The 15095-nt window shown below is 50.4% G+C and overlaps 1 long non-coding RNA gene across 1 annotated transcript; it reads right to left on the reverse strand.

Annotated features, from left to right (window-relative positions):
• Positions 1-339: 339 nt before the first annotated feature.
• On the reverse strand, positions 340-5066 carry LOC133360591 (uncharacterized). Its single transcript, XR_009757271.1, has 3 exons — positions 4898-5066; positions 3330-3357; positions 340-570 (listed from the first exon to the last, which is right to left on the reverse strand). It is a non-coding gene; the product is annotated as an uncharacterized LOC133360591 (long non-coding RNA).
• Between the last annotated feature and the right edge of the window lie 10029 nt (positions 5067-15095).

Here is a 15095-nt window from a genome sequence, read left to right on the forward strand (position 1 = left end):
GGGTGGATGAGTGAGTGAATGTGTGAGTGAGTGTGTGAGTGGGTGAGTGAATGTGTGAGTGGGTGTGTGAGTGAGTGTGTGAGTGGATGCTCTCGCCTACTTCAGCATATTCTCGCTGTGGTTGTCCCACATGATGAAGATTGCTTGTGTTGCGATCGAAACGTCGCGATTCGTTCGATTTTATTAGTCGACCGACGTGGACTTTGCAAAAAAAACCAAAGAGAATGGATTCCTGCAGTCACGAAAGCTTCAAATCAAAACAGTACAGGACTAATGGTAACCATTAGTATGATGGTGATGGCGATGACATCACCACCATCACCATCACCCAACTCACCACGTTCTCAGCAAGTTCAGAATCGTCACTTTCACCATCATCATCTTCACTATCATCATCATCATCTTCACCATCATCGCCATCATCTTCACCATCACCGTCGTGGTGATGGTCTGGGTTCATGATGTCATCACTGCCATCACTGGCATCGCCGCCACCATCACCGACATCACCATCGCCATCGTTACCAATATCACCAGTGATGTCAAGCGATCTGTATACCAAAGTGGGTACTGGACAAACATCAACATCATCATCAGCGTTATTGCCATCATCAACATCATCAGGTCAACACCATCATCACCACCACCAATACCAACACCCGCCATTCGCCACGAAGTGACGGTGACATCACCACGGCGCCTGTGCCAGGCTAGGTGCACTTTGAGACTATCACGTGAAGTGTCGAAGGCTCTCTGGCAGGAGGTCACGGGACAGACCCAGCAGGTGCCATGAGTTGTACTGCTGTGCCAGGCTAGGTGCAGGAGGAGGTGGTCAAGGGACAGACCCTGCAGATGCCACAGGTCGACTGAGATGACCGGTAGATGCACCACCTGTGCCTCCTACTGTGCCAACTCGCTGCATTTTAGCCGCCCGGCGCTCCGCTCGTTGTTGTGAGCGTCGCTCCTCCGCCCTCCGTTGTTGTTGGAGGGCGATTGCCTCCAACTGCCCAGTAGCGTCCTTCACGAGCCTCCTCCACAGAGGCCGATCTTGACACCGCTGGTACCAGTCAACGGCAAGTCCACTCAGCTCCACGTCCTCCTGTACCACGTCACTCCATCTCTTCTCTAGCCCGTGCCGAGCCCGTTTAGCCCCCTCGATCCGGCCGAACAAAAGCTGTTTAGGCATGCGGTGGCTAGGCATGCGGGCTACATTACCCAGCCAACACAGCCTTGCCTGCCACCATCACCACCATTATCACCAATACCACCACTACCACTACTACCGCCACCACTACCACCACCACCGCCACCACCACCAAATACAAAGATCCCCCCTATAGCCTTAACAGACTGTTGGGGCAAGTGCTGTTAGCGAGCACCTATGAAGGCTACCGGCACTGTGGCACACGAGAGGGTGGGTGGCCAGCACCACGCCCGGCCGCCTTTGTCTCCCCAGTGCTAGCAACGTTTACTACACACTACACCGCACCAGCTACTCATTTGAGGCCGAGCCGACCTAGGGGAGGGCCAGGACCGGTTCAGATAATTGTCACCGGTGTTGTCGGCCGTGAGTGGGAATCGAACTCGGGTCGCCGGGTTCGTAGCGCAGCGTAGCGCTGACCACTACACCCACCGCTCCCATCACCACCACCATCATCATCACCATCACCACCATCACCACCATCATCATCACCATCATCACCATCACCACCATCATCACCATCATCACCATCATCATCACCATCATCACCACCATCACCACCATCATCACCATCACCACCATCATCACCATCATCATCACCATCATCACCATCACCACCATCACCACCATCACCACCATCATCATCATCACCACCACCACCACCATCACCACCATCATCACCATCACCACCATCATCACCATCATCATCACCATCATCACCACCATCACCACCATCATCACCATCACCACCATCATCACCATCATCACCATCATCATCACCATCATCACCATCACCACCATCACCACCATCATCACCATCATCACCATCACCACCATCACCACCACCACCATCATCACCACCATCATCATCACCACCATCACCACCATCATCATCACCATCATCGTCATCACCACCACCACCATCACCACCACCATCACCACCATCACCATCACCACCATCATCACCATCACCACCATCATCACCACCATCACCATCACCACCATCACCATCATCACCACCATCACCATCACCACCATCACCATCACCACCACCGCCATCACCATCACCACCACCATCACCACCATCATCACCATCATCACCATCATCATCACCATCATCACCATCACCACCATCACCACCATCATCACCATCACCACCATCACCACCACCACCATCATCACCACCATCATCATCACCACCATCACCACCATCATCATCACCATCATCGTCATCACCACCACCACCATCACCACCACCATCACCACCATCACCATCACCACCATCATCACCATCACCACCATCATCACCACCATCACCATCACCACCATCACCATCATCACCACCATCACCATCACCACCATCACCATCACCACCACCGCCATCACCATCACCACCATCATCACCACCATCATCATCACCACCATCACCACCATCACCACCATCATCACCATCATCACCATCACCACCATCATCACCATCACCACCACCATCATCACCACCATCACCACCATCACCACCACCATCATCACCACCATCACCACCATCATCACCATCACCACCATCATCACCATCACCACCATCATCACCATCACCACCATCATCACCACCACCACCATCATCACCACCGTCATCACCATCACCACCATCACCATCATCACCACCATCATCACCATCATCACCATCACCACCATCATCACCATCACCACCATCATCACCATCATCATCACCATCACCACCATCACCACCATCATCACCATCACCACCATCACCACCACCATCACCACCATCACTACCATCATCATCACCATCATCACCATCACCACCATCACCGTCATCACCACCATCACCACCATCATCACCATCACCACCATCATCACCATCATCATCACCATCACCACCATCACCACCATCATCACCATCACCACCATCACCACCACCATCACTACCATCATCATCACCACCATCATCATCACCATCATCACCATCATCGTCATCACCACCACCACCACCATCACCACCACCATCATCACCATCACCACCATCACCACCATCACCACCATCACCACCATCATCACCATCACCACCATCATCACCATCACCACCACCATCACCACCATCACCGCTCACCTCCAGGTATGGCCCTGTAGCTCTGCATCTGTAGGAGACACACACACATGCCACCACCACCACCGCCACATTTATTTCGACTGCAGGACAGGGAGCGCGTTACACGGCCAAACGTTTGCAAGACAAAAACGACGATCGGAGTGCAACATAGACGGACGTACAGACAGATAGACACACAGATAGACACACACAGATAGACACACTTAGAGACAGACAGACACACAGATAGACACACACTGATAGACACAGATGGACAGACACACAGAGACACAGATAGACACACAGAGACACACACAGACACACACACAGACACACACATAGACACACACACACAGATAGACACACACACAGATAGACAGACACACACACAGATAGACGTACAGAGACACGTATGAGTGGAGTGTAAAGCCAGTCACAGGGTCTGACTACTTCCTCCATTATCTGAGGCTCCACAATCACCTCAGATACAGTGAGACAGACATACACACAGATAGACACACAGACACACACAGATAGACACACACACAGACACACACGCAGATAGACACACAGACAGACACACACAGATATACACACACACAGATAGACACACACACAGACATACACAGATAGACACACAGATAGACACACACAGATAGACACACAGATAGACACACACAGACAGACACACACACAGATAGACACACACACAGATAGACACACACACAGATAGACACACACACAGATAGACACACACAGATAGACACACACACAGATAGACACACACACAGATAGACACACACACAGATAGACACACACAGATAGACACACACACAGATAGACACACGCACAGATAGACACACAGATAGACACACACACAGATAGACACACACAGATAGACACACAGATAGACACACACACAGATAGACACACACACAGATAGACACACACACAGATAGACACACACAGATAGACACACACACAGATAGACACACGCACAGATAGACACACGCAGATAGACACACACACACAGATATAGACACACACAGATATAGACACAGACAGACACACGCAGATAGACACACACACAGATAGACACACAGATAGACACAGATAGACACACACACACATAGACACACACACAGACACACACACAGATAGACACACAGATAGACACACACAGATAGACACACACACAGATAGACACACAAACACACACAGACAGACACACATAAATAGACACACACACAGATAGACACACACACAGATACACACACACACAGATAGACACACAGACAGACACACACAGAGACACGTATGAGTGGAGTATACAGCCACTCACATGGATTATTAGACGCGCGCGTGAGACACGAATAAGGTTAATTTGCGTAGAATGGAAATAATAAAGATAAAACATAATATTATTTTTATTATTTCCCTTCTACGTGATGACTTTACCGAAAGAACCGAGAAGATGAATCCCTGCTGCAGTCACGAAAGAAGCTTCAAATCGAAAGTTAAGTCGATTTGAAAATTAACTTTTAAAAAGTTATTTCGCCCAACTTGTCTTGCAAACCGCACAAACTCACTCGCGGCCGCCTCTTGAGGACGACCATCGATGTTTATCCTCTCGCTCGCGCTGCGAACTAATTGTTAAATGTTGTTAAATGTATCGTGACACTCGCTCAATGCGACGACGTTTAAATTGTACCGCCTCAAGATGGCGGGGCCCGTTGGTTGTCGCTGAGGGGAAGGTGAAAAGCGCGGGAAAAAAAAGCGCGGGAAAAAAAGCGCGGGAAAAATCACCATGGCAACTGCTCGGTCACGGAGCTCGCTCCTCATTGGTCGAGACGTTCTAGCCAATGGGAAGTGCTGCTGGCACCCGCTGTTGCCATGCGGGAGCCGACCAATCAGAATCGGAGCTGCGGGATTAATTAAATCCGACAATCTGCGAAGCTCTTTGCCACAGATGGCCTCAGTAACAGGATCAGAGAGTTTATTTAGACCGCGGGAGGAGTTAAATCTGAGAAGCTGTGAAGCTCTTTGACACAGAGATGGTTTAACGTTGAGGCTCACCCCTTACCAAGATGGCCTCTTGAAGTTAATTAACGTTGGGACTCACCCCTTGCCAAGATGGCCTCTGCAAGCTAATTAACGTTGGGACTCACCCCTTGCCAAGATGGCCTCTTCAAGCTAATTAACGTTGGGACTCACCCTTACCAAGATGGCCTCTCCAAGCTAATTAACGTTGGGACTCACCCTTACCAAGATGGCCTCTTCAAGCTAATTAACGTTGAGACTCACCCCTTACCAAGATGGCCTCTGCAAGCTAATTAACGTTGGGACTCACCCCTTACCAAGATGGCCTCTTCAAGCTAATTAACGTTGGGACTCACCCCTTACCAAGATGGCCTCTTCAAGCTAATTAACGTTGGGACTCACCCTTACCAAGATGGCCTCTCCAAGCTAATTAACGTTGGGACTCACCCTTACCAAGATGGCCTCTTCAAGCTAATTAACGTTGAGACTCACCCCTTACCAAGATGGCCTCTGCAAGCTAATTAACGTTGGGACTCACCCCTTACCAAGATGGCCTCTGCAAGCTAATTAACGTTGGGACTCACCCTTACCAAGATGGCCTCTCCAAGCTAATTAACGTTGGGACTCACCCTTACCAAGATGGCCTCTCCAAGCTAATTAACGTTGGGACTCACCCTTACCAAGATGGCCTCTCCCAGCTAATTAACGTTGAGACTCACCCCTTACCAAGATGGCCTCTCGAAGCTAATTAACGTTGAGACTCACCCCTTACCAAGATGGCCTCTCCAAGCTAATTAACATTGGGACTCACCCCTTACCAAGATGGCCTCTCCAAGCTAATTAACGTTGGGATTTACCCCTTACCAAGATGGCCTCTCCAAGCTAATTAACGTTGGGACTCACCCCTTACCAAGATGGCCTCTCCGAGCTAATTAACGTTGAGACTCACCCCTTACCAAGATGGCCTCTCGAAGCTAATTAACGTTGGGACTCACCCCTTACCAAGATGGCCTCTCGAAGCTAATTAACGTTGGGACTCACCCTTACCAAGATGGCCTCTCGAAGCTAATTAACGTTGGGACTCACCCTTACCAAGATGGCCTCTCCAAGCTAATTAACGTTGGGACTCACCCTTACCAAGATTGCCTCTCCGAGCTAATTAACGTTGGGACTCACCCTTACCAAGATGGCCTCTGCAAGCTAATTAACATTGGGACTCACCCCTTGCCAAGATGGCCTCTCCAAGCTAATTAACGTTGGGACTCACCCCTTACCAAGATGGCCTCTCCGAGCTAATTAACGTTGGGACTCACCCCTTACCAAGATGGCCTCTGCAAGCTAATTAACGTTGGGACTCACCCCTTACCAAGATGGCCTCTCCGAGCTAATTAACATTGGGACTCACCCCTTACCAAGATGGCCTCTCCAAGCTAATTAACGTTGGGACTCACCCCTTACCAAGATGGCCTCTCCGAGCTAATTAACATTGGGACTCACCCCTTACCAAGATGGCCTCTCCAAGCTAATTAACGTTGGGACTCACCCCTTACCAAGATGGCCTCTCCGAGCTAATTAACATTGGGACTCACCCCTTACCAAGATGGCCTCTCCAAGCTAATTAACGTTGGGACTCACCCCTTACCAAGATGGCCTCTGCAAGCTAATTAACGTTGGGACTCACCCCTTGCCAAGATGGCCTCTTGAAGCTAATTAACGTTGGGACTCACCCTTACCAAGATGGCCTCTCCGAGCTAATTAACATTGGGACTCACCCCTTACCAAGATGGCCTCTCCAAGCTAATTAACATTGGGACTCACCCCTTACCAAGATGGCCTCTCCAAGCTAATTAACGTTGGGACTCACCCCTTACCAAGATGGCCTCTGCAAGCTAATTAACGTTGGGACTCACCCTTACCAAGATGGCCTCTCCAAGCTAATTAACATTGGGACTCACCCCTTACCAAGATGGCCTCTCCAAGCTAATTAACGTTGGGACTCACCCCTTACCAAGATGGCCTCTGCAAGCTAATTAACGTTGAGACTCACCCCTTACCAAGATGGCCTCTTCAAGCTAATTAACGTTGGGACTCACCCCTTACCAAGATGGCCTCTGCAAGCTAATTAACGTTGAGACTCACCCCTTACCAAGATGGCCTCTTCAAGCTAATTAACATTGGGACTCACCCCTTACCAAGATGGCCTCTGCAAGCTAATTAACGTTGGGACTCACCCCTTACCAAGATGGCCTCTGCAAGCTAATTAACGTTGAGACTCACCCCTTACCAAGATGGCCTCTTCAAGCTAATTAACGTTGGGACTCACCCCTTACCAAGATGGCCTCTGCAAGCTAATTAACGTTGAGACTCACCCCTTACCAAGATGGCCTCTTCAAGCTAATTAACGTTGGGACTCACCCCTTACCAAGATGGCCTCTGCAAGCTAATTAACGTTGAGACTCACCCCTTACCAAGATGGCCTCTTCAAGCTAATTAACATTGGGACTCACCCCTTACCAAGATGGCCTCTGCAAGCTAATTAACGTTGGGACTCACCCCTTACCAAGATGGCCTCTCCAAGCTAATTAACGTTGGGACTCACCCTTACCAAGATGGCCTCTCCAAGCTAATTAACGTTGGGACTCACCCCTTACCAAGATTGATTCGTGACGTCATACAGCCAACAATGGCACCTCCACCCCTACTACCAAAAATGACGTCATGGCACCTCCACCCCTACTACCAAAAATGACGTCATGGCACCTCCACCCCTACTACCAAAAATGACGTCATGGCACCTCCACCCCTACTACCTAAAATGACGTCATGGAACCTCCACCCCTACTACCTAAAATGACGTCATGCCACCTCCACCCCTACTACCAAAAATGACGTCATGGCACCTCCACCCCTACTACCTAAAATGACGTCATGCCACCTCCACCCCTACTACCAAAAATGACGTCATGGCACCTCCACCCCTACTACCTAAAATGACGTCATGGCACCTCCACCCCTACTACCTAAAATGACGTCATGGCACCTCCACCCCTACTACCTAAAATGACGTCATGGCACCTCCACCCCCACTACCTAAAATGACGTCATGGCACCTCCACCCCTACTACCAAAAATGACGTCATGGCACCTCCACCCCTACTACCTAAAATGACGTCATGGAACCTCCACCCCTACTACCTAAAATGACGTCATGCCACCTCCACCCCTACTACCAAAAATGACGTCATGGCACCTCCACCCCTACTACCTAAAATGACGTCATGCCACCTCCACCCCTACTACCAAAAATGACGTCATGGCACCTCCACCCCTACTACCTAAAATGACGTCATGGCACCTCCACCCCTACTACCTAAAATGACGTCATGGCACCTCCACCCCTACTACCTAAAATGACGTCATGGCACCTCCACCCCCACTACCTAAAATGACGTCATGGCACCTCCACCCTACTACCTAAAATGACGTCATGGCACCTCCACCCCTACTACCTAAAATGACGTCATGGCACCTCCACCCCTACTACCAAAAATGACGTCATGGCACCTCCACCCTACTACCTAAAATGACGTCATGGCACCTCCACCCCTACTACCTAAAATGACGTCATGGCACCTCCACCCCTACTACCTAAAATGACGTCATGGCACCTCCACCCCTACTACCAAAAATGACGTCATGGCACCTCCACCCCTACTACCTAAAATGACGTCATGGCACCTCCACCCCTACTACCAAAAATGACGTCATGGCACCTCCACCCTACTACCTAAAATGACGTCATGGCACCTCCACCCTACTACCTAAAATGACGTCATGGCACCTCCACCCCTACTACCAAAAATGACGTCATGGCACCTCCACCCCTACTACCAAAAATGACGTCATGGCACCTCCACCCTACTACCTAAAATGACGTCATGGCACCTCCACCCCTACTACCAAAAATGACGTCATGGCACCTCCACCCTACTACCTAAAATGACGTCATGGCACCTCCACCCCTACTACCTAAAATGACGTCATGGCACCTCCACCCCTACTACCAAAAATGACGTCATGGCACCTCCACCCCTACTACCAAAAATGACGTCATGGCACCTCCACCCCTACTACCTAAAATGACGTCATGGCACCTCCACCCCTACTACCTAAAATGACGTCATGGCACCTCCACCCCTACTACCAAAAATGACGTCATGGCACCTCCACCCCTACTACCAAAAATGACGTCATGGCACCTCCACCCCTACTACCTAAAATGACGTCATGGCACCTCCACCCCTACTACCTAAAATGACGTCATGGCACCTCCACCCCTACTACCTAAAATGACGTCATGGCACCTCCACCCCTACTACCAAAAATGACGTCATGGCACCTCCACCCTACTACCTAAAATGACGTCATGGCACCTCCACCCCTACTACCTAAAATGACGTCATGGCACCTCCACCCTACTACCAAAAATGACGTCATGGCACCTCCACCCCTACTACCAAAAATGACGTCATGGCACCTCCACCCCTACTACCTAAAATGACGTCATGGCACCTCCACCCCTACTACCTAAAATGACGTCATGGCACCTCCACCCCTACTACCTAAAATGACGTCATGGAACCTCCACCCCTACTACCTAAAATGACGTCATGGCACCTCCACCCCTACTACCAAAAATGACGTCATGGCACCTCCACCCCTACTACCAAAAATGACGTCATGGCACCTCCACCCCTACTACCTAAAATGACGTCATGGCACCTCCACCCCTACTACCAAAAATGACGTCATGGCACCTCCACCCCTACTACCTAAAATGACGTCATGGAACCTCCACCCCTACTACCTAAAATGACGTCATGGCACCTCCACCCCTACTACCAAAAATGACGTCATGCACCTCCACCCCTACTACCAAAAATGACGTCATGGCACCTCCACCCCTACTACCTAAAATGACGTCATGGCACCTCCACCCCTACTACCAAAAATGACGTCATGGAACCTCCACCCCTACTACCTAAAATGACGTCATGGCACCTCCACCCCTACTACCAAAAATGACGTCATGCACCTCCACCCCTACTACCAAAAATGACGTCATGGCACCTCCACCCCTACTACCTAAAATGACGTCATGGCACCTCCACCCTTACTACCAAAAATGACGTCATGCACCTCCACCCCTACTACCTAAAATGACGTCATGCACCTCCACCCTACTACCTAAAATGACGTCATGGCACCTCCACCCCTACTACCAAAAATGACGTCATGGCACCTCCACCCTACTACCTAAAATGACGTCATGGCACCTCCACCCCTACTACCAAAAATGACGTCATGCACCTCCACCCCTACTACCAAAAATGACGTCATGGCACCTCCACCCCTACTACCTAAAATGACGTCATGGCACCTCCACCCCTACTACCTAAAATGACGTCATGGCACCTCCACCCCTACTACCTAAAATGACGTCATGCACCTCCACCCCTACTACCTAAAATGACGTCATGGCACCTCCACCCCTACTACCAAAAATGACGTCATGGCACCTCCACCCCTACTACCAAAAATGACGTCATGGCACCTCCACCCTACTACCTAAAATGACGTCATGGCACCTCCACCCCTACTACCAAAAATGACGTCATGCACCTCCACCCCTACTACCAAAAATGACGTCATGGCACCTCCACCCCTACTACCTAAAATGACGTCATGCCACCTCCACCCCTACTACCAAAAATGACGTCATGGCACCTCCACCCCTACTACCTAAAATGACGTCATGGCACCTCCACCCCTACTACCTAAAATGACGTCATGGCACCTCCACCCTACTACCTAAAATGACGTCATGGCACCTCCACCCCTACTACCAAAATGACGTCATGGCACCTCCACCCCTACTACCAAAAATGACGTCATGGCACCTCCACCCCTACTACCAAAAATGACGTCATGGCACCTCCACCCCTACTACCAAAAATGACGTCATGGCACCTCCACCCCTACTACCAAAAATGACGTCATGGCACCTCCACCCCTACTACCAAAAATGACGTCATGGCACCTCCACCCCTACTACCAAAAATGACGTCATGGAACCTCCACCCCTACTACCAAAAATGACGTCATGGCACCTCCACCCCTACTACCTAAAATGACGTCATGGCACCTCCACCCCTACTACCAAAAATGACGTCATGGCACCTCCACCCCTACTACCAAAAATGACGTCATGGCACCTCCACCCCTACTACCTAAAATGACGTCATGGCACCTCCACCCCTACTACCAAAAATGACGTCATGGCACCTCCACCCCTACTACCAAAAATGACGTCATGGCACCTCCACCCCTACTACCAAAAATGACGTCATGGCACCTCCACCCCTACTACCAAAAATGACGTCATGGCACCTCCACCCCTACTACCAAAAATGACGTCATGGAACCTCCACCCCTACTACCAAAAATGACGTCATGGCACCTCCACCCCTACTACCAAAAATGACGTCATGGCACCTCCACCCCTACTACCTAAAATGACGTCATGGCACCTCCACCCCTACTACCTAAAATGACGTCATGGCACCTCCACCCTACTACCTAAAATGACGTCATGGCACCTCCACCCCTACTACCTAAAATGACGTCATGGCACCTCCACCCCTACTACCAAAAATGACGTCATGGCACCTCCACCCCTACTACCTAAAATGACGTCATGGCACCTCCACCCTACTACCTAAAATGACGTCATGGCACCTCCACCCCTACTACCTAAAATGACGTCATGGCACCTCCACCCCTACTACCTAAAATGACGTCATGGCACCTCCACCCCTACTACCTAAAATGACGTCATGGCACCTCCACCCCTACTACCTAAAATGACGTCATGGCACCTCCACCCCTACTACCTAAAATGACGTCATGGCACCTCCACCCCTACTACCTAAAATGACGTCATGGCACCTCCACCCCTACTACCTAAAATGACGTCATGGTCGTCCACACATTGAAGACACCGCCCCCTTTCCAAGTCGGGATTGATTACGTCACGACTCTCCGAGCATTGTTACCTCCCTAACTAAACATGACGTCATGATCCCTGTCAATAAACATTGAGACCTCCTCTACTGATGATGACGTCATGACGCCTGTCAATAAATATTCAGACTCCCTCTACTGAAGATGACGTCATGACGCCAGTCGATAAAGATTGACACCAACCCTTCCGAGCGCGGATTAATGACGTCATACAATTACTATCGACACCCCCGCCACACTCGAGTGTTAATGAGGTCATGCAAAGAACATGGACACCTACCCAGAGCGACTAAATGACGTCACACAATGAACACCGACACAGAACGACTAAATGACGTCATAGAACGAACTTCGACACCTACACAGAGCGACTAAATGACGTCACACAATGAACACCGACACAGAGCGACTAAATGACGTCACACAATGAACACCGACACAGAACGACTAAATGACGTCACACAATGAACACCTACACAGAACGACTAAATGACGTCATAGAACGAACTTCGACACCTACCCAGAGCGACTAAATGACGTCACACAATGAACACCGACACAGAACGACTAAATGACGTCACACAATGAACACCTACACAGAACGACTAAATGACGTCATAGAACGAACTTCGACACCTACCCAGAGCGACTAAATGACGTCACACAATGAACACCGACACAGAGCGACTAAATGACGTCACACAATGAACACCTACACAGAGCGACTAAATGACGTCATAGAACGAACTTCGACACCTACACAGAGCGACTAAATGACGTCACACAATGAACACCGACACAGAGCGACTAAATGACGTCATAGAACGAACTTCGACACCTACACAGAGCGACTAAATGACGTCACACAATGAACACCTACACAGAGCGACTAAATGACGTCATAGAACGAACTTCGACACCTACCCAGAGCGACTAAATGACGTCACACAATGAACACCTACACAGAGCGACTAAATGACGTCACACAATGAACACCGACACAGAGCGACTAAATGACGTCACACAATGAACACCGACACAGAACGACTAAATGACGTCACACAATGAACACCGACACAGAACGACTAAATGACGTCACACAATGAACACCTACACAGAACGACTAAATGACGTCACACAATGAACACCGACACAGAGCGACTAAATGACGTCACGCAATGAACACCTACACAGAACGACTAAATGACGTCATAGAACGAACTTCGACACCTACCCAGAGCGACTAAATGACGTCACACAATGAACACCGACACAGAACGACTAAATGACGTCACACAATGAACACCTACACAGAACGACTAAATGACGTCATAGAACGAACTTCGACACCTACCCAGAGCGACTAAATGACGTCACACAATGAACACCGACACAGAACGACTAAATGACGTCACACAATGAACACCGACACAGAACGACTAAATGACGTCACACAATGAACACCTACACAGAACGACTAAATGACGTCACACAATGAACACCTACACAGAGCGACTAAATGACGTCACACAATGAACACCGACACAGAACGACTAAATGACGTCACACAATGAACACCTACCCAGAGCGACTAAATGACGTCACACAATGAACACCGACACAGAGCGACTAAATGACGTCATAGAACGAACTTTCGACGTCTTCCGCAGCTTCCTTCGCGGCAAATCGCTCCTCTTCGATCGTTCTTCTTTCATTCTTAGCGGGCTGACGGGGGAACGAAAGCGGGGAGGGAACGAAAGCAGGGGGGAAGGAGGGGAAGGAGGGAGGGAGGGAAGGAAGGAACGAAAGGGAGGGGAGGAGGGAGGCGAGGGAACGAAAGCGGGGAGGGAACGAAAGCAGGGCGGAAGGAGGGGGAGGAAGGAGGGAGGGAAGGAAGGAGGGGAGGGAAGGAGGGGAGGGAGGGAACGAAAGAGGGGAAGGAACGAAAGGGAGGGGAGGGAACGAAAGCAGGGGAAGAGGGAGGGGAGGGAACGAAAGGGAGGGGAGGGAACGAAAGAAAAAAGGGGAGAACGAGGGAACGAAAGGGAGGGGAGGGAACGAAAGAAAAAAGGGGAGAACGAGGGAACGAAAGGGAGGGGAGGGAACGAAAGAAAAAAGGGGAGAACGAGGGAACGAAAGCAGGGAAGAGGGTGCGAAGGAAAGCGGGAACGAAGTAAGGAATAGAGGGGAAAAAAGGAAGGAAGCAGGGGGAACGAAACAAGGAGTGAAGGAGTGAAATGAGGACGCCGGGTGCGAGGGTGGTGGTGGTGGCTGTGGGTCTGGTGGCGTTCTTGTCGCTTTCGTTCGCGAATGAAGGAGGTGGTGAGGGAATGAAGAGTGGTGTGGGTGGTGGTGGGGTGAGTGGTGGTGGTGGTGGGGTGATTGGTGGTGGTGTGACTGTGGGTGGTGGTGGAGTGGGTGGTGGTGGTGGTGGTGGTGTGGGTGGTGGTGGTGATGGTGGTGGTGTGGGTGGTGGTGGTGGTGGTGTGAGTGGTGGTGGTGTGGGTGGTGGTGGTGGTGGTGTGAGTGGTGGTGGTGGTGGTGTGAGTGGTGGTGGTGGTGGTGTGAGTGGTGGTGGTGTGGGTGGTGGTGTGACTGTGGGTGGTGGTGTGAGTGGTGGTGGAGTGAGTGGTGGTGGTGGTGGTGGTGTGACTGTGGGTGGTG

The sequence above is a fragment of the Lethenteron reissneri genome, chromosome 69, assembly GCF_015708825.2.
Source record: "Lethenteron reissneri isolate LAM-NWPU_2019-01 chromosome 69, ASM1570882v1, whole genome shotgun sequence".
NCBI classification, from domain to species: domain Eukaryota; kingdom Metazoa; phylum Chordata; class Hyperoartia; order Petromyzontiformes; family Petromyzontidae; genus Lethenteron; species Lethenteron reissneri.